A 27459-nucleotide genomic window follows, 5' to 3' on the forward strand; every position below is an offset into this window, starting at 1 on the left:
ACACTTGGCTAAGGGGTTAAAGCACACGTCTCACAAACCAGAGGTCCTGGGTTTGTTTTGCAGGCAGGATAACTTTTCCTTATATGTATCATTGTGTTAATGCAAGAGAGCCACATGAACCAGTTGCAGAAGTGTTTTTTGTGTTTCAATTGTTCTTATTTATTATATTATTTATAAATTAATTAAAAATGAATTGCTTTAAATGAATTAAAAAAAACTATTGCTTTTAAGACTTGTAAATAGCTTAAAATATGTGCATTTATCTATATTTTCATATTCCTACAAAATGTCAATTTTGCCAAAAATGGCACATCGTCCTTGCGCTCTCACCCAATGAAATTGCGAAACTGTTGAAACCTTACAAAATTTCTTCATTTCTACTATTGATGAATACTTTTAAGTATAGTTAAAACTATAGAATTCATTTTAAAATGTTGATGTGTTTGTGTGTGCATTGTAATACTAGTATTTATACCAAATGTGTGCATTACTGTTATTCTATATTTGAAATAAACAAATCCAACTGTTGTTGTTGTTTACACTAATTGATGGTGTGAAGAAAAATGTTGTCAGTGTGATATCACATTTATTACAAAAAAGAGGTGGTGTATGTCATTTGATGTACAAGGCTTATGAAACTACTAGGCTGAATACCCATTCAAAATAGGTTATTAATTATGAGTTGATGATTATTACCTTCAGCAGATAACATATACATATGTTATCTTCAGTAGATAGCATAGGTAATTATCATCTTCAGTAGATAGCATATAGGTGATTGTCATCTCCAGTAGATAGCATAGCATATTGTTATCTTCAGTAGATAGCAACAGTGATTGTTATATTCAGTAGATAGCATAGGTGATTGTTCTATTCAGTAGATAGCATAGGTGATTGTTATCTTCAGTAGATAGCATATTGTTATCTTCCAAATTAAGGATATCACATGGTTTACACTCCTCCCCCAAAGGGTTGTTTTGCTATACCACAGGGGCTATTTTAACGTGCCTCACCGTCACGTTCGTGCAATGAGATAAAAGTGTTGATGAAGTAGAGTGCGTTTCAACAATTAAAAAATTGGCATTTTTACCTGAATGTGACCGTAAGAAAGGCTCTACCATTGTCTACTATTAAAGCATATCTACACGGATGGTTAATTGTCACTGCACGAATATTTTATCTCGTCACGTACGTGACAGTGAGGCACGTTAAAATAGCCCATGCTATACCATTACCACTTTCAGTAAGTCTGAGTAAACAAGCATAACCTTACTTGAGAAATATGTCTGGCCCCCAACTTTGGGCTTCCCCCACTCCAGTTTAATAAACAATGAATGGGAGAATTCCTCCTCCCCCTTCCGCCAAAAAAAATTGTAACCACTAACAACATTCTGACCCTGCCACTTGATTATTATATTCAGAAGATGATTATCATTTTCATTAGATAGCATAGGTGATTGTCATCCAAAGTAGAAAGCATAATATTATATAGGTGACTGTTATCTTCAGTAGATGGTGCAGATGATTGTTATATTCAGTAGATAGGTAATTGTCATCTTCAGTAGATAGCATTGGTAATTGTCATCTTCAGTAGATAGCATATGTGATATAATTATTCATAGATAGCATAAGTGATTGTTATCTTCAGTAGATAGCAGTGGTGATTGTTATCTTCAGTAGATAGCATAGGCGGTTGTTATCTTCAGTAGATAGCATAGGTGATTGTCATCTTCAGTAGATAGCATAGGTGATTGTTATATTCAGCAGATAGCACAGATGATTATCATCTTCAGTAGATAGCATAGGTGATTGTTAACTTCAGTATTATAGCACAGGTGATTGTCATCTTCAATAGATAGCATAGGCGGTTGTTATCGTCAGTAGATAGCATAGGTGATTGTCATCTTCAGTAGATAGCATAGGTGATTGTCATCTTCAGTAGATAGCATAGGTGATTGTCATCTTCAGTAGATAGCAAAGATGCTTGTCATCTTCAGTAGATAGCAAAAATGATTGTCATATTCAGTAGATAGCATAGGTGATTGTTATCTTCAGTAGATAGCAAAGATGATTATCATCTTCAGTAGATAGCAAAAATGATTGTCATCTTCAGTAGATAGCATAGGTGATTGTCATCTTCAGTAGATAGTATAGGTGATTGTCATCTTCAGTAGATAGCAAACCTGGGATAGCAAAGGTGTTTGTTATCTTCAGTAGATAGCATATGTAATTGTCATCTTCAGTAGATAGCAAATATGATTGTCATCTTCAGTAGATAGCATAGGTGATTGTCATCTTCAGTAGATAGCAAAGATGATTGTCATCTTCAATAGATAGCATAGGCGGTTGTTATCTTCAGTAGATAGAATAGGTGATTGTCATCTTCAGTAGACAGCATAGGTGATTGTCATCCTCAGTAGATAGCAAAGGTGTTTGTTATCTTCAGTAGATAACATAGGTATTTGTCATCTTTAGTAGATAGCAAAGATGATTGTCATCTTCAGTAGATAGCATAGGCGGTTGTAATCTTCAATAGATAACCCAGCAAACACAAAAACGTTTTAAAAACGTTTTAAATAAGTTATATTTTGGCTTTTGGTTTAGGTAAAAACGTTTTAATAACATTAAAATGTCGGGTTATATAAAGGTCATGATAACGTTTTAAAACGTTTTGTATGAAAACACACTACAACAATATTTTTAAATGTTTTCAAAAATGTTATTGTAAACTGTTTTTGTAATCATTTTTGCCAAATATTGTGTCAATACTTAAATAACATTATGTCAAAATGTTTGAACCCAGCAAACACAGAAATGTTCTTAAAATGTATTTTTCAAAACCTTTTAATAACATTTAAATGTCGGGTTATATAAAGGTCATGAAAACGTTTTTAAAACGTTATTGAAAATATTTAGGGCAAACATTTTTTGCAAAATATTTTTTCAACCCCAAAATAACATTCTGTTTAGAATATTTTGTATTAAGTTTTCAAGAATGTTTTTGGAATGTTATTAAAACGTTTTTATACCATTTATATAACCCGACGTTTAAACGTTTTCTGTAAAACATTTTTGTTTGCTGAGCAATAGATTATCAAAAAATGTTTTTTTAAGGTTATGAAAACGTTTTATACTCTTAATATACCCTTTATATAACCCGACATTTAAACGTTTTCTGACAACCTTTTAAAACCTTTTGCGAATGATGTCGAAAACATTTTGTGTTTGCTGGGAACATAGGTGATTGTCATATTCAGTAGGCCTAGATATATAGCAAAGGGGTTTGTCATCTTCAGTAGATAGCAAAGATTATTGTCATCTTCAGTAGATAGCAAAGATTATTGCCATCTTCAGTAGATAGCACAGGTGGTTGTTATCTTCAGTAGATAGCATAGGTGATTGTCGTCTTCAGTAGCCTAGATAGCATTATGTGATTGTTATATTCAGTAGATAGCATAGGTGATTGCTATCTTCAGTAGATAGCACAGGTGATTGCCATCTTCAGTAGATAGCACAGGTGATTGCCATCTTCAGTAGATAGCATAGATGATAATTTTATCTTCAGTGGATATAGCATGGTTCGCATTCCTCTCCCAAAGGGTTGCTATGCTATTATTCAGTAAATTTGAGTAAACAACCATAACCTTACTTGAGAAATATGCCTTCCCCCCAACTTTGGGCTTTCCCCCCACCCCACTTGAAAAAACAAATCAATGAATTGGGGAATTCCTCCTCCTAGCATGGTGATTATTATCTTCAGTACGGTAGATAGCATAGGTGATCGTCATCTTTAGTAGATAGCATAGTTGATTAATATAATTGTTATCTTCAGTAGATAGCATAGGTGATTATTATCTTCAGTAGATAGCATAGGTGATTGTCATCTTCAGTGGAGTTCTATTGGGGACATTAACACCGTAAAATAGGGGTAACTTTGGGCAATTTTCAGAGTTTTAAAACCACTGCTTCCCAACGAAACCAATTATATTTCTAATTAACTGTTATTTAGGACATACCCGACATTTAAACGTTTTCTGACAACCTTTTAAAACCTTTTGCGAATGATGTCGAAAACATTTTGTGTTTGCTGGGAACATAGGTGATTGTCATATTCAGTAGGCCTAGATATATAGCAAAGGGGTTTGTCATCTTCAGTAGATAGCAAAGATTATTGTCATCTTCAGTAGATAGCAAAGATTATTGCCATCTTCAGTAGATAGCACAGGTGGTTGTTATCTTCAGTAGATAGCATAGGTGATTGTCGTCTTCAGTAGCCTAGATAGCATTATGTGATTGTTATATTCAGTAGATAGCATAGGTGATTGCTATCTTCAGTAGATAGCACAGGTGATTGCCATCTTCAGTAGATAGCACAGGTGATTGCCATCTTCAGTAGATAGCACAGGTGATTGCCATCTTCAGTAGATAGCATAGATGATAATTTTATCTTCAGTGGATATAGTATGGTTCGCATTCCTCTCCCAAAGGGTTGTTATGCTATTATTCAGTAAATTTGAGTAAACAACCATAACCTTACTTGAGAAATATGCCTTCCCCCCAACCTTGGGCTTTCCCCCCACCCCACTTGAAAAAACAAATCAATGAATTGGGAATTCCTCCTCCTAGCATGGTGATTATTATCTTCAGTACGGTAGATAGCATAGGTGATCGTCATCTTTAGTAGATAGCATAGTTGATTAATATAATTGTTATCTTCAGTAGATAGCATAGGTGATTATTATCTTCAGTAGATAGCATAGATGATTGTCATCTTCAGTGGAGTTCTATTGGGGACATTAACACCGTAAAATAGGGGTAACTTTGGGCAATTTTCAGAGTTTTAAAACCACTGCTTCCCAACGAAACCAATTATATTTCTAATTAACTGTTATTTAGGACATTAGGGTTCCCCTCTACACCTTGAAGTTGACAAGATTTTTAAAATTATTTTTAAGGGTGCCCTAGGGGTTAAAAAAGTCAGACCAAAGTTTCCCCGCATTTGGGGTTTCCCCATATTTTGGGCAACTTTGGTCAGAGTTGGCCTATATATTACATTCCATGAAGAAGAAAAAAAAATTGATCTTTGCTGTATATTGGCAAGTTGTTGTTTGACCCTTTGCTAAATTAACCAAGCACATATCCTTTCCTTGCTCCCAAAGATCGATTTTTACTTTTTTTGAAAAAAAAAATGTAAAAATGCCCATTTGGGGCAGGGGGGGGGGGCTGGAGCCCCACATTTTGAACCCTTGCCCCTGTTTGCCCTCCCAAATGAAAAAGTTAAAGTAGGCCTACTTCTGAGAGTTATTAATTAACCTCATATCTGGTCATTTTAACCTTAAAAAACACACATTTTTGCGCGCATTTATTCCACTTTTTTACCATATGTCACCAGTTTAGCTTCAATATGCCAAAAATTTTCGTTTATTATGTTTGCCCCGCTTGCCCCCCCCCAAATGAAAATGTCTAGTTACGCCACTGAAATTGACACTAAATAATATGACTAAAACAATATTGCTGTTTGGAAATAAGACTGTTTAAAGAGAAATACCGCCAGAAGTTACCCCGGCGCGGCGCTGACCGAAGTTTAAGGTATGTCATTCTGAATTCGTCTGAATTACTACATATCACCAGCTGCATATCACATCCCGGAAAATGGATGCACACAGGAGTTCAGAGTTGGAACCCAGAGTTGGAAATCCAGATTTTAGTGTCCAAAGGCATAAAAAAATGCAGCAGAAAGATATTTCAATCGAAAATCCTCAATTTGATAGGTTATTTGGGAAAATTTCGTGATTTTCATCAATTTAATTAATACATTTTCAAGCCTTTTCCAGTAACATTGGCAAATTCCAGCCATTTTCAGAAAACTAACTTGGAAATCCATTGATTCATAAGTCCATCTGAGTGCCTTATCTGAGCAAGAAAAAAAAAAACTGTAGCGCCCTCATTTACACTTTCATTTTCAATCAATTATGTCTTTCTAACTTTGAGAAAAACTTACAGTAAAATAATTACACGACAAAGCGACAAACATAATTTTTCAAAGCAAACTTATGTATATATTTACAAACACGATCAATTACTATAGATTTTGTCTCTCAATAAAAGTAATGCACACATATTTTGCTTCAAGAAGAGAGAAAAGTTTACATTGAGAATCTAAGAAAAGAAACTAGAAACATTTAGACACCTGCGGCAGTGTTTATATTTGGGCGTCAAACATCTCTCCACATTGATCCTGTGGAAGTAATATTTTATCTCACCTATGACCATACCTAAGGAATATTATTTATATCTAGGAAGTTAAGGATATAGAGGAGACAATATATCAACCTGAGGTGCATTCCGTAAGTATATGTGAGCTACAAATCACACTGAAAATGACAGTTTTCTGCAGTGACTGGCTGAGCTAATTTTATCCATCATCCAATGCAATGGCAATGCAAAGCCAATGTAAACTTACCCCAGACCTGTTCACGTACTGCAGGGAAAATCGCCTGCTGTCACTGACTGCATGATGGCTATATCACATGTATCATGTGACAATACCATGTCTAGATGTAATAATGTAAACAGAATCATTAGTGGGGGTGGGGGTAGCCCGACACATCATGGCCTTCGTCTTCGACATGGAGAAGGCCAGTCAGTGGAAATCGTAGTGACGGAGGTGTGAGTACCTCGGGCTAGGCGGGGGGGCAACTGCATTTGTGACTGTAGGGCAGTTCTGTACGGTACACATTTTGCGGACATACCGGTATTACATGTGTGATACATTTTGGAGACTCAGCCCAGAACTTGCTCGAGAAACACTAGCTACGAATTTGCTCACGGATGCCCTCGCAAGCTTAGACCGTTAGTGAATATTTCGGACAACCCAGAACTAAAAATTATGTAGAGGCTTTTGGATTTTGAACACAAGCGTTTGATGTATCTCTGATAATGTGATATAAAAACTGAAAATTTAATTCCTATCCCATTCTCAGCTAGCGTGACAATTCACAAAAACACCTCCGTTGCGTACAGAAACATATTCATAAAAAGTGTACCGGTACTTTTTTTAGTTACTTGTGTTTTGACAGCCATATGATCATAATTGCTCTGAAGTGCAGTTGCTGATCAAGAGCATTGGGAGGGAGAAATAACGCAATCTCCTCCATGATTGACAGGTGCAGGGCTGCAGGCCGTGTGATTTGTTGGGAATTTGTTTGATTTACCAATGTTTGTACCATGTTTATGCGTAGTTGAAAAAAAAAAAAAAATATTTAATTTTTTTTTTTTTTTACATCTGGTATGTTTAGGCCTACACAGTAACCGACGGATTGTGGTCCGTTTAAGGGTACTACACCCCTGCCCAATTTTGTGCCTATTTTAACCTTTTTTTCAAAAATTATAGTGCATTGGTGACAAGTAAGATATGTATATTTAGGGCAAGGACTACAACTAATGCACTGGAAATTTTATTTCAGCACCGACAACAGTTGGGGATTTACAGTCAAAAATGAGGGAAAACCAATATTTGATCAATAAATCAATAACTACTTTCCTTGAGTTGCTGAATTTTCAGTGTACAGTAGTTGTAGTCCTTGCCCCTATAATATGTATCTTACTTGTCACCAAATGTGCTATAATTTTTAAGAAAAATGCAAAAATAGGCACGGTGGCTCAGTGGTTACGGCCTTGGATTCATAATCTGAGAGCTTACTTGATGTGCATGGGTTCGAGTCCCCGTCCCACCACCGTGTTGCGCCCTTGGGCAAGGCGCTTTGCCTCGCTTGCCTTACCCCACCCAGGTGCAATGGGAAGCTGTTAGGGGTTGTCACAGTCGTTGTACTGATGAACCCTGCGCCAATTGTAGGCTGCAAACGTGGTTCCGACATATTCTAATGACGGCGGAATAAATGTAAAGCGCTTTGAGGCTGTTTACGGCATAAAGTGCTATATAAATATCTACATTTTTTTTTAATTGGCCAGGGGTGTAGTACCCCCTTGACAAATAACCGTGAATTTACACCCTACCCTACCTCTGACCATGGAAAATCCACCAATCCTGTTCTGATCATCTGATCCAACCATGAAAAAAAATGTTTTTTTTTTCCCTCTTGACAGGGCAGTCACTGGGATGTTTGTTTTATGCATGGAATGATATGAATTATTTATCAAAAAGGGAATGCAGAGCAGTCTACAATACTGTAAAAGTCGACATTTTTGCACTACATTCCTTTTTTTCCGCGTTCCAAGCTGCTGCCGGTACTGCGTAAATAACAATGCGCAAATATACCATAGGCCTATATTCCTTTTGTTTACACAAGTATGTATACATGCCTGGTCAATGTAAGGGAAATGTACCACAAATGCTGAATGAAAATAAAGGTCCACTTTTTTATGTTACAAAAATGTTGAAAACCATCAATTTTTTTTTAAAAGAAAAAAAATCAGTAAGGCTCACATAATTTGAGCCCGCTGCTCCTCCAAAATAAATTCTGGGCCTGGTCAATTTGACCAAATACTTCACCCAGAATCCCCAGATCTAGGACCCAGATACAATTGATTAATTGGTGTACAATTACTTGATTTAGTTGAGCGTAATTCCTTTGTGATCTGTCATTTGTGCCTGTATAGACCTGACCTTGGAATTGAGTGTTGCTCTTGAATGACTCATTGCATGCATGCCTTCACCTGCCTGCTTTTGTGTGTGCCCATGTTGGTCGCTTGGTAAGTTGGTTGCATAAATCCAATGTATGTTTGAGCCATGTGACAGCATTTTTATGTAAAATGTATACATTGTAGGTTTAGACAAAATATTCTTTTTAAAAAGTTTAAGGGGGTACTTCACCCCTGGCCAATTTTGTGCCTATTTTTGCATTTTTCTCAAAAATTATAGCGCATAGGTGACATATTTATATTATAGGGGCAAGGACTACAACTACTACACTGAAAATTCAGCAACTCAAGGCAAGTAGTTATTGATTTATTGATCAAATATTGGTTTTCCTCATTTTTGACTGTAACTCCACAACTGTTGTCTGTGCTGAAATAAAATTTCCAGTGCAGTAGTTAACTTGTAGTCATTGCCCCCATAATATACATATCTTACTTGTCACCAATGCTCTATAATTTTTGAGAAAAATGCAAAAATAGGCACAAAATTGGGCAGGGGTGTAGTACCCCCTTAATTATTCATAAATTAGATTTTAAGTTCCAGCTGTACCACCATCAATACATACAATTTGGCAATTATTCTTGTGGATCCAAGAGCAGAGTGTATGCGGTACGCTTTTGTGCTGAGTGGCAAAATTCAGCAAAAAATCATATGAATGCATTCACAAATATCATGGGTTACTAAATGGAAGACACAGCACTTAAACTTTCCCTTAAAAGACCACATGAAAACAGCCAATTTTGGTGCTTTGTTTTGGTTCATCCTAAAAAAAGAAAGACAACAAAACAAACAAAAATACCAAGGGTTATTTAAAATAGCAATAAAGAAAGGTGGTCCTCAAAATTTACTTGGTACCCATTTTGAGTGTACATGTACATGTAGGCCTACACATGTAGGCCTACATACTCTCTTCCATGAGTGAATCAGGTCAAATGAAAACCAAGAACTGTGTTTAAAAAATACAATGCCACAAGTGCACCGTGCATGGATGAAGATTATGTTTTATATAATTTCGCATTTATTTATCAGTACTTATTTAAGGGCTGGAAATACCATGAAATTACTCAGAATTGTTTGTTTAAAAAAATAAAAGCTGATTTTACTGAAAAAGTGTGTTTATTGTGTTGAAAAAATGTTGAAAATTTTATACATTTTCATAAAGTGGAACAAAATGCTTAGGCCTAAATGGGTCACATTCACCAAATTTAAGGACTCTGGGCCTTCCTATTTTTAAATTTTACTCAGTAGGCCAGGCCTACCCATTTTGAGGGTGTGTGACTCTTGCAGGGGTAAATCAGGTCACGCAAATACAAGCAAATTGCTCTAATATGCAGACTTCCTTGCCTATTTAACTGACAATAGTGAGTACGATGTCAATCTCCTATCACTATGGATCACAATGGCATCAACAACCCAATGGAATAGTCCAAAAACCTCAATTAACAATCATAATGCAAAATTTGACCTCAAGTTGCAGAGTACATGAGTTTTTGTACCCATATTTTCTAAGGTCATTCAATGAATGTCCAAATATATTGGGGTTAAAGAACTGTGCCTTGATAGATGAACATGTTGTGGATCAATCTCACTCCTATGTCAGTGGGTGGTGAATGCCTCTGGGGATGTCAACCACACACTTGACATCTAAATACCTGTGAAGTCCCGCCCTGGTGTAATGTGTCCAGAATGCAAATTGCACAATTCATTATCCCATCGGCCAAAACATTTTGGATTTTATGTTAATAAAAATTCCCTTTAAAAGGGAAAGCCAGCCTCAATGTAGAAGAGGTCTTGTAATTAGTTTTGGTCAATGTGAAAGGCATTTTTAGGATCACGCTTACATCTACATGACAGTCCACCAAACCATCAACGGTGAGAACATGCACACTGAAACAGCAGAAAACATTAATTCCTAATCTCATGTCAACTCTTTTAATTCATTACATGTACTCCAAATTGTTCTGGTCTGTTTGTTTTGTTGTTGTTGTTGTTGTTGTTGTCGTTGGTTTTTTTTGTCTTTTCAGCTTTTTACCCACGATATCTCAATTTCCAATTTTGTAATACCAGAACTTACGAACTCAATATCTTCGCTTAGGAATGTCCGATTTCACTGCTTTCGATATATACACTGCGGTTTGAGTTAACTTACATGTACATTTTATTTTAAAATAACTTAATTAATTCGCAATGTATAGTTTAAGCCTACTATATTATAATAGATAGTGGCCAGCACATTTATAAAGGACTGGTTACTCACTACAATCTTCACTCTTAAACTGTGTTTTTCTGAATGTGCTGATCATGTTGATTGCTAGTCGGAAACTCCTGCGAAGCTATGGACATGGCATCTTACATACTCCATTCTATAACAGTATGCCTAGTGCCTTGTGTGTTTTCTCTTCAATCATTTTGTTGAATGTAATTTTATGAATCAAATAGTTATGTGTCATTTTATTTATAATAAAGAAGTTATTAAATTAATAAAGTAAGACAATTTATTTATCTATAAGTGCATGTCAAATGGGGTACATTGTTCAATACTATATGCATAAATTATGCCCATATTATAGCTAGGCCCTAAAAACTTTATTTTGCATCGGATTTTTCCCGTTGAAAAGACAAAACTGATGTTTATGATAGCAACCATTTCATCAATAACATTTTGAGTCATTTTTATCCATAAAACGACACAGGATATGATAGATAACTACTTTCACATCAATATGGTCCATATGATCACAGATTGTTGAGAATCTGTGATATGATCCGAGGATATGATGAAGATTTTGATTCTATAGATCTGTTATCAACATGATATCATGCTGTTCAGTGGTCAAGGAGTAAGGACCCCGGTCAAGGACACTGATATGACATCATAGGTGATGTCAGATTTTCTTCTGCTGACCATATGATGCTATATATATTAACTATTATTGTTACATTTAGGCCTTTAAACTTTTAAAGTCATAATTAATTAGTTCAAACATAACTTTGGTAATACTCACTCGTTTTAGCTCGTTGAAACGGCAAAACATACTTACTTTTCTAACAAATCAATTAAAATATTTAAAAAAAATTTAACCACAAAAAGTAAAAAAAAAAATCATTCCAATACCACTAAAATATAATCTCTTGAGTAAACTGAAAACAAACCTGAAACAGGTAGCAGACGAGAAAGGGCTGGCGAAAATGGTAAAATTTCTTTAGAATTCCTTATGTTTTGGGAAAAAATGAAGAACAAGAATTTTTTGTGGTTAAAAGGTGGGTGGTCAAGATACCTGTATTACATACGGGTACATGTGATGCAGTTGGGCTACTGAAACATGACGTACATGCACACATATACATGAGGCATTCTTTGAGAGAAAAATGTAATAAAACATGCCAGGCCTATGGTGCTTTGGGACATCAATTATGGGGTCGTTGCACCCTATCTAGGCCCTATCCTTTACTGTTGGAGTGTTTAATGGAGACAGTCAACATTCTAAAGTTTTAATCAATCCAAGAAGAGAACCCACTAGTCATTTTAGTGGATCAAAATTCTAGAAATAAATGTGTGTTTTTATGTGTACAACTCACAGTATATATGTACGTTTCCCATATTTACATCTACTCCCTATTCCAGATAAATACAGAACTATTTTTTTGGAATAAAGAAAAATTGATCTTGTTTTGACAAATGAAACATAGCTAAATCCTAATCCTTCAGTTAGTCCTAACTGGCAATAAAAGAAAAATTTTAATATTTGGCCAATTTCTTGAAAAAAGAGCCAAAAACATGCATTTTGGCCTTGGCATGTTTTCTGACAATCGACTCACAAAAATCAAAGACTTGTAACAAGTCTAAGCATTCAAAATCTAGAGTAGATGCCGCCATTTTGCTCTAATTCCCACTTTTTTGTGTTACTATAATTAAATAATTGGTTATAAAAATGAAATATGTGTACATCCATATCAAAACGATGCACATATAGCTAGGAATAAATACCAGACTCATCTCAAGTGAAGGTCACCTCAAATCATACCGAAGTCACTTGATTTAGGAATACAGAGAACATATTCCTATTTCCTAAACCATGTGACTTGGGCATGATTTGAAGTGACCCCCACTTGAGATGAGTCTGGTATTTATTCCTAGCTATTTTGTGAAATGAGACACATGTACATGTAGCAGCCGACAAGTGCATCGTTTTGATATGGATGTACACATATGTCTTTTCCGAAAACTAGAATGCATCAACTGAAATTAGTTTTAGTACAAGTTTTAGGGCTTGATATATTGTCACAGCATATGAAAAACACCCTAAAAACGCATGTTTTTGGCCCTTAATTCCAAAAATTGGCCAAATATTAAAATTTTTCTTTTACTGCCAGTTACGACTAACTAAAGGATTAGATTTAGCTATGTTTCATTTGGCAAAACAGGATGATATTTTTTTATCCCAAAAAATTAGTGCTCTATTTTTCTGGAATAGGGAGTAGATCACATTCACCACATAGATTTGAGCAGCTGAGGTCGCTCTTACTTCTGAGACTGAATTCAAGTTGGCAAAATAAGGGGTCTTTAGGTGACAAGAGGATGGATTTGAAAACAAATATATGGGGGTCTTGGGTGACATTGCTGCTGAAAAGGTGCCATTTTGACGGCTCACATACAGGCGTGTCACCTCCAATTTTATTGAAATCCTCCCCACAAAAATGCAAAACTCTTTTAGTTCAGATTTCAGCTTCAGACTGAATCTGGAGATAGATGTGACCTTAATTTTATCAACGTTTTATCTACACTATGTAAACTTGGTTATCATTCACTGTCAAGTCAGGGGAAGTGTTATTTGTACTTACAGCAATGTAAACATTAAAAAGTGTTACAGCACTTGAAGCCAGAGGAGATACACAAGTACACTTCCCACAATGCATTTCTTCCATTTCAGTTTTTTGTACTGGTTTTCTATCTACACTAGTGCAACATGGGTTGATAGTGACAAAAAGTACTACCGTATTCATTCCAATAAGCGCCCATGCCCCAATAAGCGCCCACCCAGGGTATTTTCAATTTGACGTTGATACAGTGAAATACATGTAGCTGGAGGACTGCACATCCTGTGTAAACTTGCAATGCATTTTCAACATCAGAAAAGCTTCTAGAACGTGTCAGAACCCTTTTATAACATACGTACATTTGTCTCTAATAAAAGCCCCTCACGAAAAATTAGGTAAACCAGGTAAAAAATAAGCACCCACCCAAAATGACTTTGTTAAGCGCCCTGGGCGCTTATTGGAATGAATATGGTACAATGAACCATAGACCATTTAAAATGGTCTATGAATGAACAGAGCACATCCTGATCTTGCAAATTATTATTTGTTGAATATCGACCCATGTTTAGTCGGTTTATTCTCAAAATAAAAGCAAAGGGAACCTCACTACCAATGTCATATTAAATTTGATGAAACGAGGTGATATATCATGTTGCAAAGGATTCTGGGAAGGGTAAGATATCCTCTCTGGCTAGAAGCAGTGATTGGAATATATATTGACACTTTTTCCTGTATACTGAAAGCAAAATCATGTTCAGTCAGTGATATAAAAAAAAAAAAAGAAAAGTGATTTAATAGAATTTAGAAAAAGATGACCGGGAAGAATGTTATTTAAAATTTTTTATATAGGGCTTTAAATACAAAGGTTGTGGTTAACAGTTAATAGGCCTATAATCAATATTTTCTCAGCAGCTTGTGGGGGGACCTCTCACAGGGGGAACAGCCCCTCCTTGCCCTCTCTTGGCTACGCCACTGCGTGTGAGCTAAAGGTACCAAATATATAGAATACAAATGTCAGGTAACTTAAATTAGTGATAGGCTGTACAGCCCCCCAAAAAAGGGTGATATTTCAAAAAGCTTAGGGTACCAGCTGAATTGAAGCAGCTAATCCTCCTGAGCATTTTGACACCTTTAAAAAAAATATATCGGTTGAAAAATGAGAGAGTGTGGGCCAAAAAACTACGCGTTTAAGGGGGATTTCTTGGGATCCCCTTTTTTTACTATGTTGACAATTATGGGCGTTTTCTTTGCTGTTTGTTGGATTCTAATGATTATTTACATGATTTTGGGTCCCCTGGATATATTTATGCAATTTTTACACAAATCGTATGTTGAGGGCGCTGTTCAGCCTAATAGCTGTTACGTATCCCCCCTACGAAAATTTTATCATTTCTTATTATCAAATCAAAGCTACTGATAAATAACAGCATCTGTCCAAATTTGAACTCCGAACCTTATTTCACTTGTGCGTGGTACCCATTTGAAAATGTGTAGAGACGCTTCCATTAACTTACATGTGATACAAAGGTCGTTGACCCCTGTATATTGCTATGGGCAGGTTATCCCTGTATTAAAAACTAGCGCCACGGCCACACCAAATGTGATAAATGGCTGAAAATTTAAGAATATGGATGATTATCTCTAGTATGATTAACTTAAAAATCAAAAATGGTTGCGAAAGTGGTCGCTAAAAGGTAAAGCGCCCTCACTGCCTAATTTTACTCAAAATTGTTAATCTTAAGGGCTGGGGTATGAGCGTTTGGACAGTATTTATTGTGGGACATTAGAGCACATCAGACATATCAATTGCATTCTGAATACGAAGAATGTCATTCTGATATCAAATAATTTTGATTTTTTGAAATTTGCAATTTAATACACATTTTATGGCAAATCATTAAAAATTGACATTTTTGATATTTAACAGTACTTGAAGTAAACTTTATAAATCTGATGATTTATACTTAAAGTGTATTTAGGTGGGATGAAAAGCCGACGATCAATTGAAAATTTTGACCTTTGGTATTGAAGATATGGATTTTTTTCCCAAAACACCAAAAAAAATTAGGTCTTTTGGGAAAAAATCCATATCTTCAATATGAAAGGTCAAAATTTTCAATTGACCGTCGACTTTTGCTACCTGCTACATACACTTTTAGAATATGTCATTAGATTTATATAATTTACTCGAATACTGTTATATATCATCAAAATTTGAAAAATATCAAATTTTTATAATTTGTCATAAAATTTGTATTATATTGTGATTTTCAAAAATGAAAATTATTTGATATCAGAAAGACATGCTTCGTGTTCAGAATGCAATTCGATAGGTCTGAGGTGCTCTCATGTCCCACAAAAATACTGTCGAAACGCAAGAAACGCTCATTTTAGATCCCTTAAGGACACTAAAAAGCTTCATTTGACACAAAATGCACAAATGACCTTCCTGTACCTAAAACTATGTAAGTAGATACCAAAAATGCATTACATAATCCTTAATGTGATAAAATTCCCTTAAAACTAGAAAATAAAGGTCAAATCTGCCCCCCCCCCCCTTGTGTGTCGTTATTTGGCCGGCACTGTCTCAATTTTTGGCCGATTTCAATAAAATTGGTGTCAAATTACTCAGAACAGCAAGCTGCATCAAATAAGCTGGTACCCTAAGCTGTTTGCAACTACACCCTTATACAGCCTATCAAGTTAAATTATTTTTCACAGTTTTCCCAAGTTTGTAAAATACGGGATTAAAATAAAGTGCAGTCTTCTAGTTCTAGATGCCATTTTGTCCAATAGAGAAAGGACACACGTTCCAGCGTTCCATAGGTGAAGCGAATTCAGATTGTGTTCTGAGTAAAAAAATACACAAATTCTCAGCATTTTTGTAACTGCAAAAACACACTTTTTAATTTCAATTTTGAACAATCACAATAATGAATTCAAACTTGTGAGTGTGAATTTAGGTTCTGTTAGGCCAAAAAAATATATTGTTGTGTTGCCCTCAAGTGGGAAAATGGGAAAGTTGGGTCGGACACGGTAGGATTTCTTTTTTTTTTTAAATTTTTTTTTAAGCCTTCAGTTTTTTATTTATTTATATTTATTTATTTATTATGCTTCATCACTGGCTCATATACAATTACAAAGATAAATATATTATATAAATATTGCACATACTAATAATCAAGACAAAGTAAAGAATAAAATGCCAGCGAAAAGAATGGGACAAACAGGTGCAAAATCACCTCTAGGACCATCCCACCTTTCGATTTTTGAAAACAAATTATTGGAAAAAAAACCCATCACAGCCCCATCCCAAATTAAATAAGCCTGCAATTCGAGCATCTGCAGTAAGAGCTCCAAGAGCATGTTTTCAAAGAACAAAAATTTTGAGTAAAATGAGAATTCAAAAATTCAACCACCCCGGATTTGAAGGAAGAAAAGGAACCGGCTGTCCTTGTAGACAAAGGCAGCTGATTCCAAAGCTGCACAATGCGATTAAAATAAAAAGTCATGTGGGCTTCGGTTTTGCAACGTTGAATTTTGAGTTTAAATGGATCGGAAGATAATCTAGTGGTGGGATGGTCCTTCCCATTCCCTTGGCTGAATTTAACATAATTATTGACATTAATATCATAGTGACCCTCCCTACATCTGTAAAAAAACAAGAGATCACTTTTGTCTCTCCTGAGAGTAAGGGGGAGTAAGTCCAAATTGGTAAGCCTCTCCTTATAATCCTGATCAGGATAATGTAAAATGAATTTGGTAGCTCGTCTTTGGACTCCTTCCAACATTTGGATGTTATGTTTGGATGTACCGCTCCAAAGACAGCTACCATACTCAAGATCACTCCTGATCAGGGAACTATTTATAAAGAGTTCTGGTAACTTTTACTGGGGCATTGAACCCTATGCTTCTTCAATTAGGGGACAATTTTGTCCGAACTGGATACCTGTTAGACATCAATTAAAGACTAGTCTTTCAATAAAATATTAATTATAAGTGAAAAACATTGATTTTTTGAACAAATCTGTAAAAATCATCATTCAAAAAAAAAACCCCGACCCTGATTTTTCAGGATTTAGGGTCGGACGGTTGAGGGCAACACAACAATTTTTTTTTTTCCCTTATAAATGCGAAGTACCTAATGATAAAAATATTATTGATGGTCAAATTCAGAAGCAAGCTCTACACTGCAGCAGAATTTCTCATGTTTTTTGTGGGGGAGAGAAGAGGATTGTGTGTTTTTTAAAGGATTATTTAGAGGTTGATTTCAATTCGAATAAAAGAAATGGGGAATTACCCACTTGAAATGTATCCAATCCAAAAGCAAATCAAAAGGAAGTTCATTTGGTTTTCATTTTAAATTTTAGTTTCGATAGGCCTAATTAGTGACCTACATCAGGGTTTCTCAATTATTAGCATATATTATATATTTGTTTACGTGTTTTTTTTGTCGCCATATGCAGATTTCTTCACTTATTCCACCATTGCTTGGTCCCTTGATAAGTGAGGTTGGAGTCTATTGAGTCATTTGTTGGACAAATCCAAAGTTAGATTTTTAAGATATTTTTTTTTAAGAGCTTTGTTTGATGAAAATCCATCCCCAATGGATGTACGATTATATATTGGTTAGTCTGGGGGGAGGGTGATGCACTTAACACAAATGACCATACATGTATGTTCCCCTGGAAAGACCCTCTTTTTGCATTTTTTTTGCCCTCCAAAAGACCCCCTAAATTTGACCAAAATTGAGCTCTGAAAGACCCTTGATTTTGAAAATTTCAGCTCTAAAAGACCCCTAAATCGTTCATTCCTGTTCATTCCACACATTTCTGTTTTTTTTTCCCAGGTGATTTTCAACCAGAAAGCCAAGGTAAAAGCAAGACCCTTGATTTTGACTGTTTGTTGCTCTAAAAGACCCCCTTTTATTTGTTCGCAGCTCCAAAAGGCCCCCTTTTACCGGTACGCCGTCTGCTCCTGGAGCCCACCACCTCAAAAATTCAGGCGAACATACCCACTAAAAAAGATGCGCATCCCCTCCGGATTTTAGTGTTGCTCAAAACGATAATATTCAAATGAAGTTGAGCAATTGGTCAATCTCGATATCAATTATAGTATTAGCGACAAATGACTCATGAATTTAGCTTGATCACATCACCTTTGTGATTCAAGGTGTTTTACTGGCAGTGCACTAATCAATGTGTAAGTTGCTGTCAATTATGGGCTAGGGAATAATTAGCAACAGAGCGTGACAGATAGTAACATCATTGCTACCAGATTTTAATTGTCAGCTTGATGGAAAACAAACTAGTACTGCCACTCCATGCATGCCATCACATATGGTACCGGTACACTAAATGATTTAAAACCTTAACACTGACAAGAATTTTTGTTGCATACATGTATGATGTAGGAATAAAAATCCCTTTAAAGGAATACCCAGGCCGTCACGGAGGTCACATGACTGCACAACCCCCCCGGACTGCACTGCCCCACATTGGCTCCACATAGCTGCAAAAAGGTAGGCAGTGTATGCAGTAAGCCTATATAAAACACAGGTCTTCTGATCAGTCAAGAAGGTGGTGATTCAACCAAAGAACTAGTACTCCACAACTGAGCTATGATTGCTGAATAAGTACATGTATATGAACTACCTGTATGCCACTACTAGCCTACTGGTAAGCCCTCTGACTGCAGTCAGAGAACATCAATCCCCATTATGCCAATATGTTTGTATATAAATGTATATGAATGCATGTGGTGTTACTATGCTATAGAACATTTGGCTCAGAGGTCACAGCTAGGATATCAATTTAAAGTAAATGATTTGGTACATGAAGATCAATCAAAACTAATTATGAACTTGAGACGGCCAGATTTTATAATAGTGACCTTCTCTGTCAAACATTGCACAGATTCTCATGTTGAGTATCTGTGATTTTTGTGAGTGAGAATGTTTCACTGGCAAATGCTTAATCAATGCTTAATTATTTTGATAAAAGTAGGCCTATATCAAACAGTCTAAGTGGAATAACTTGCATGATGGGAGCAGGAGGATTTTTACAATTAATTTAGTGTCCGATTATAATAGCAGACTTTAATAGTAGTAGTTTAATGGTTCCTTCTAATTCAGTCTGTGATGAGAACAACAATGCAATTCAAATCATATAGATGTTTAAGAAGTGTGACCTCAGACCAGCCAGCCAGCTAGCCAAGTTCATGAATTAGTGGCCATGGCCATTCACCGGTCAACTTTCATATTGTAACATCATCCCTATGTCAAAAAATAACTTCATAGGCTACAGAACAGCTGTACAAATTGTCGTCATGGGGACTTGAATGAGGTTAATATTCCATCCATTCCCTGGGTAAAGTCAAGCACTACTGAATATAGTTTTATGAATTTTGTCATGGGGAGTGAGGTTAGTTTTTTAGTAGCCTGCAGATCCATTAGATACTCTGCATTATCCTGTAAAATAATTTTAATGAGGACGAGGCAAATGCATTTGGCTACTTCGTTTCAAAGTAGCCAATTTGGGTTCAAAGGACAAGGTCTAAACTGAATGTAATATCACCAGGCTGAAGCCTGGGTGAAAAAAGGGATTTTTTTTCTTCAAATTAACTGTTAATGATCCTGGCACTTAGGTCCAGTGGTTCTCCAAAGTCGCCGAAAACTTTGCAAAAAAATTTTTTCAAAATTTTTTTTTTTCCTAATATCCAATCTGATACCAATATCGTAAATATCGGGCTGATACGATAACTCCGATCTGATAATCGGTTGAGCCCTAGTATTTTTAAAGACAGAAATAAAAAGACAAGTCTGCTTTTGATGTCCTGTCAACCAGACCAAAATGCCGATGGATGCCGTACTGTACAGGTCAGCAACCAATCACACCGCACCTTTGCCCTGACATCAGATGCAAACTAGTCTTTTTAATTCGGTCTTCAATTAGAGTTGATATTTTCAATGGTCAATGTTATTTTGAACATCGCAACAGCTTAGACTGTGGAATTAATTCTACTGTCTGTGATGTGTGCTCTTGTATTATAAGGTTGATATGCTAGAGCCAGCATCATGCTAATTGTACGATGTAAATATGCATGGTCCAGCCAGAGATGGTCCAGGTGACCTACAATTGGTATGAATCTGATGAAGTTAAGCCAAGCCAGACACAGACAATGTTATTAACTCTGTTGATAACTATGCATGTATTTAACCCTCCTCCTAAAGCCTCCCATCTTATAAGAGACAAGACAGTATTAGAAGCTAAGTGAGTGACATCATTTTTAATTAGAGGTTCATTGAGAGATTTCTACATTATCCAATGCAAATAAATCGCTTAGGCTGTAAAAGCAGGAAGCATTTGATGAGTTCGAAAGACCCGCAGGACAGAAAATAAATATATCGGTGGGAAATTAAATGGAAGCTTAAAATTGGAGAGAGAAATTAAAGATGATAGAAAGAGAGAGAGAGACAGAGAGTGAGCGCAAGAACCGGAAGGGGGTACTTTTAAGGAGGGTATTTGTAGCACCTTCAGTTTTTGTTTGCAGCGTCATTGCCCCCCTCCAAAAAATGCTTGTCAAAATGTCCGTCTTTGTAGGATCTTCCATAGGGGTACCATATGATTGAAGAATTTATATAAAAATAATGTGCGCATGCTGATGTTTGACGCAATGTACAAAGTACAATACATGTATGTATCTGTATCTATGCAATTGGCAGTTATACGTATTGTGAATTCTACAAGTAAAACATGTATTCCACCTGGCTATACAGAATGAGGTTGTTGCAGCTATTGTTCTTTTTAGTTTCATTCACATACATTAGGCCCTAATACATTATAGGCCTACCTAGGCCTGTTGTCTTATTAGTCATTGTTGATAAGACCTTCCATCATTTCCTGCATTGCATAGGCATGATAGGGTGTGAAGTACCATTGAAACTACACATATGAGATTGACACTTCACACTTGCTATTGAGAGCCTAATTTTGAATTTCTGAGTGTATGTAAAAATAGGTCGAAACCTCGCGTTAAGCACTACAATGTAGTAAACACTTGTAAGCTTTGGACGATTTTTGTCACACCAGATCAAACCTGAATGGCAGGCTTCACAGCTAACAACCTGCCCCACGCCCCCTGCACCATATTATGGTCAACAGTTTTTTCATCCAAATCACTCAAACAACACTTTTAAGTGTTGTTTGAGTGATTTAAAAATCACATACTAATTCATGCAACTATCATTCACTGACCAAATAAAAAGCTTAGGTAAAATTTGAAAGATGAAAACAAAGTAGTGGATAGAAAGGCAGAGAAATCAGTGACAGCACGTAGTTGAACTGAGTTGAAAGGCATGGAAACTACAATCTTGAAGCTGAAAATGAAGGTCTTTGTAAGATACGGTACATGTACAGTGATTGAAATTCTGTCTGGGCAAAACCAAGACCCCAGTATTAATAAGTCCAAGATGAAAGAGCTGATGGGCTTGGAAGATGATGCTGGTTCAGAATTCGATTCACTGCAGTGGTAAAAGTAAAAAGGGAAAATGGAGAGTGAATGGCCTCGCCTATCATGAAGCTTAAAATACATGACGTGAAGTCGTGAACATGTCTGGGGGTTCATTCAGTTTTGGCTATTATTAAAAGAAGACAAAATTAGACAATGCAGCAGAATTGTGATTTGGAACACCAGAGAAGATGTCTATTCTCATATTCTCTGGTAACACTAACAGACATTGGATACTTTTTCATTAAAATGCTTGTCTTAAAGCCTGAACTGACTGACATGTGATGAAAAAAAACACCCAAAAAACGCATTCCGCATTAGGCAATTTCTCATAAGCTTGTATTACTCAGGTTTTATTCAGGTGGCCTTACTGGTTTCTCATACATGATTGTAGGTCAGTGCTCTCATCAGTATGTTAATTGATCATTTCTGGTGTTTTCAGAAACGCAGAAGTCAACAGCTTGTAATAGCTTGCTGATTGATCTATAAACATCAAACAATTAGTGTGTGATTGCTACAGGACTGTATGTACACAGGTGTTTGTGGCCATCTACCCTTGTTGGACAATGTCATAAATAGCGTAAATATAAACAAGGTAAAGTCACATACACGCATACATACATGCATGTGATATTGTATAGGGTCAGTCCGAGCCAGGGCTTAAAATAGATGGGCTAAGGGTGATTTCCCCCCTTAAAATCCAAAAATATCAAATAATGGGATTACAAGTAGTAGCTCCTGAGGAGAAACCATTTTGGCATGTAGCAGAAATAAATAGGAAATACATGCATTTCCAGGGTCTATGATTTATGCCAATGTAACCCCAAAGGTTGACGGGGGGGCAAATGTCTTTCAAAAGGAGACCCCAAAATTAAAACAATAATGGATATTGAGGCCTGGTCCGAGCTGGGGTCAGTAAAACCCGCAAGATGAATAGCAACAATGTGTAGTAACTGTACATTAGTATATAGTTGTCTGCGTTGACATGGTGTACCTGTACAAAAATGTTTGTGTGGGGTACCGGGTGTGTGCGCATGTTTTTCATGAATATCAAGTTATGGAATGAATATTTTGGCTTGAGATGCAATGTACAGAGTTTTCTGTTGTAATGGTTTCAAAAAAATGTGAATATCTAATTTTTGCTTAAATTTTGCTGTCTGCAAAATTCTCGTTCAACCTGTTACCTTCTAGTATACATGTACATTAGTTCAATGCTGGATGTGAGAACCCATCCCTTCCAATAACCAATTGCACCCGGGGGGGGGGGTGGTATGACCATACCGGGACGTGCATAAACATGGGTAGCATTTTCAGCCTTCTGGTATATCAATGACCCCTTTTTCAAAGCCTATTTTGGTATATGAATGGGTCCTTTTTCAAAATTTTCTCAATTTTTTCGGAAAACAGCCCAATTTTTCCTCAATCGAGCCAAAATTTTCAAAATTTTCCCAAAATTTTAGGAAAATTAGTAAAAACTAAGACAATTTTGGTTAAATTCGCCCGAAAATTTTGACTTTTGGTATATCAATGGGACCAAATTTCTTGAAAAATTGGTATATGGGTCCACTTCCAAAATCTCAGCGGCACGTCCCTACCAAAACCAAACTTGAGTACCCTCCCGGGTTGCACCCCCATGTCCTAGCGGGCTCGATGGCTGCTTCACAGCCATGGCATTGCGATCAGAGGAACATGAACTAGTTCTATAACCTCTATCACTGTGTACTTCACACATGTACTTCGCAAAATAGTCACCTTTAAGCGGCAGGCTTTTTTCATATTCTGAAGTGCAGTCGATAGCGCTTCCTTGAATTTCCCTGTGATTGTGTGGATTTGAATGAAGGGGTTAATTATGATTTCTGTAGCCTGGCATGGCATTGACTGAGCGCACATGAACTATTAAAAACATGTCTATTATTAGCTAACTAAAAATCCACACATTTTTTATATGGGATGTATTCAGAATATTATTGTCGGATGGGGAAATACTAGCATGATAGGAATTCCCTCAAATTCAAAGAACTGCAATGTATATTGTTTCATGTACATTGTATGAATAGGCAATAATTATGCATCATTTTTTGAAAATTGATTATCAACATACATTTTAATTTATGTACTTGAAGTTTAGTTGTAGTCTACAAAATGTTGATGTACAAACTTGAAATTATTTCAGAAAAAATGAAAAGAACAATAGGCTTGTTCAGACGATCGCTTGTAAAGTCGCTTGTAACTACATTCAAATGTAAACTTGTATGTAGTGCCCGTCTAAACGCACTCGCATGTAGCTACATACAAGTTACAAGTGACGATTTTACATGTAAGATATCTTACATGTAGCGAGTAACATTCAAATGTAAGGCCAGTGTGAACAAGACTTGCATGTTAGCTCACTTGTAAGCATGACCTTGATGACCCAATCCTATTCTGATTGTGCATAATCATGGCATAATTTACCAGTGAAGGTCACTCTTACAAGTGAGTTGGCTTACAAGTAAGTCCCGTGTGGACACACACTCGCTTGTAGCATAATTTAATTGCTGGCTCCCTTGTAAGTAACATTCAAATGTAGGCTACCGTCTAAACACACCTAATATTAGTAAGTGTTATATATACAGCATAAAGATTAACCTTGCAAATTAAACATTTCTACTTTATTACATAACAAGTTTACTTTACAAGTGACTAACTTTGGATTTTAAAGTGCTCAAACCCATTACAGGTGAGCTATAGAAACAAATTCAAAGTATAGACCTCTGGCAAGGCAACCGTTACTTAAAGTTTCACGGAATACCCTCACTTAGGGGGCTGGCATTTTCTTCGGAAGGGGGGGGGTCACAAATATGTCGGTGACCAGAGTCAATTTTTTTATGACCCCCCCTATCGCGGGCAAAAAATTTTTACGACCCCCCTATCGCTGGTCGAAAAATTTTATGACCCCCCTTCCAACTACACAGACTCAAGAAAAATTATTCATTGCGGAACTAAGGCGCGGAGCGTCAAAACTTAAAAGTGAAGAAAGTGTGTGAGCGCGGTAAAATTTTTATTGTAAGTGTAAAGAAAGGGCGCGAGCGTGTAAAAATTTTGCATAGATTGTACGCACATTTCGACTGCGAAGTTAAAGAATGCTACAAGAAGCCTGAAAATTTTAAGTCACCAGCCCTAAATAATTCTATAACCCCCTATTTTGGGTGTTAAAAAATTATAACCCCCTATTTTTGGTCTGAAAATTCTATGACCCCCCAGTATATTTGTGACCCCCCCACTTCCGAAGAAAATGCCAGCCCCCTTACGATCATTGGGTAAACCGATCATCAGACGGATAGTTTGTCATGATTTCAAATTTACAGAAATGTTTATACTGTATATACATTCTGTGGTGTCAAAATCATGACAAACCAAACCAACTGAGAACAGTCTCTACTCCAAAAGTGATCGAGAGTGCTCAACCACTAAAAAAATAGTGAAACGTATTATAACAAGTTTACTTTACAAGTGACTAACTTTGAATTTAAAGTTTCAAACCCATTACAGGTGAGCTATAGAAACAAATTCAAAGTATAGACACTCTGTAAAGTAAACAACGTTATAAAGTTTCACTATTTTTAGTGGTTGACCCTCACTTACTTCATTGGGTAAACCGATCATCAGACGGATAGTTTGTCATGATTTCAAATTTACAGAAATGTTTATACAAGTATATACATTCTGTAAATTTGAAATCATGACAACCATCCGCCTGATGATCAGTTCTACTCCAATGATCGTAAAGTGAGGGCTCAACCACTAAAAATAGTTTAAGTAATAACAAGTTTACTTTACAGAGTGACTAACTTTGAATTTGTTTCTCATAACTCACCTGTAATGTGAGTTTGAAACTTTAAATTCAAAGTTAGTCACTTGTAAAGTAACCTTGTTATAGAATGCTATACTATTTTTTATGGTTGAGCACTTCTGTACTTTGAGTCATGACAAACTATTCTGGTCTGATGATTGGTTTGCCCATGATTTTGACACCACAGAATGTATATACCGTGAAAACATTTCTGTAAATTTGAAATCATGACAAACTATCCGTCTGATGATCGGTTTACCCAATGATCGTAAGTGAGGGTATTCCGTGAAACTTTAAGTAACGGTTGCCTTGCCAGAGGTCTATACTTTGAATTTGTTACTTTATTACATATATACACAGTTTAGTACAGGGCTTGTGAACTATTATGTAGCGAATGCATTTACATGACTTGGGGATCTTGAGGTGAATGCTGTACAGTGTACTATGTTCACATCCCGAGTTCATCACATGAAGCATGTAGCTTGCAGGGTAAAGCTGACAGTTTTGATACTTTAATTCGTACAGTCTTCCTGGTAAAGACATTTTTACAGTTTCCTGTAGATGTAGTTGTTTATGTACAAGTGAAGCTTGTTTACTGCATGCATGTACTCAATGGATGGGCAAAGGCTGTGGATGCGGATTTTAAAGAGAGCACATATGTATATTATACAGAGCAGGGGTGTGATTCTTTAGGATTTGTCCTGATTTCAGGATTTTTTGTGGCCAAAATTTATGCAATTTTATTGATTTTCAGCCCGTTTTGAGGTATTTTAGCATAATTTCACGCTGTTTATCAGGATTTTCTACTAGTTTCAGGATATTTCACAAAGTTTGAATCACACCCCTAACGGATATTTGTCATATAATTCATGATTGATAGTTTAATTTTGGTGGTCTGTCAATGTGGGCCGTGGATCATTTACAAGGTGTGTATTTACTGGTTTGTTGTCTTCATTAGATAGCAATGTTATACACACATGATCAATCTAATCAAAATTGCCTCACTGCACTTCTAGTTATCAAAATTTATCTGGGGCCTTTGGACAGGCCCTAGTTGGACCCCACGCTGTAATGGTAAGATGCTCGGCATCACATTTGAACACCAACCTCAGAGACCAACCTTCATCCCCTCCCAAAGTCAATAAGAAATTTATACCACTATCTTCTCTTGATGATGATAGCGAGCCCTTCTTGAGCTAAATCTCCCGGTATTTACATTGACACAGACACACACTTGCACTCTGAGGGAGCGAGGTCGCGTTGGTCACTCATCGCAAACACCGCTGCTTGCAATGTTATATCCCCGCTACTATATATTGCTGCTAAATTTAAAGAATGTGCTGTGTGCTCTGTACATTCTCGTGTACGATATTGATTGGCGATGAATATTCATGAGTCGACTGTGTGTATGACACATGATTCTACCTTGAATGATGAGTGAGCCGAGTCTTAGAGAAAATCAGGAATAAGGTGTGTCTCATTCTCTTCTAATCGTAGTACACTTAAAAGTGGTAATTTTTGTGGGATTTATTTTTCATGCCACTAGTAATATCAAACATTTTTCCTATAAATATTTATAATTTTGTTGATTTCATGTTTTCTAGCTGTACGTATCCATACTAAACCTTTTCGCAGCATTTTA

The 27459-nt window shown here is 36.3% G+C and overlaps 1 protein-coding gene across 1 annotated transcript in view; it reads left to right on the forward strand.

The window, feature by feature from the left end:
• Positions 1-6204: 6204 nt before the first annotated feature.
• The window catches only part of LOC140168303 (CD151 antigen-like), a 91968-nt gene continuing 70713 nt past the window's right edge, over positions 6205-27459 (forward strand). The window contains exon 1 of the mRNA XM_072191657.1: positions 6205-6347. The gene's annotated coding sequence lies outside the window, so the exon portion shown is untranslated. The remainder of the gene's footprint in view (positions 6348-27459) is intronic.

Source organism: Amphiura filiformis, chromosome 13, assembly GCF_039555335.1.
Source record: "Amphiura filiformis chromosome 13, Afil_fr2py, whole genome shotgun sequence".
NCBI lineage: Eukaryota > Metazoa > Echinodermata > Ophiuroidea > Amphilepidida > Amphiuridae > Amphiura > Amphiura filiformis.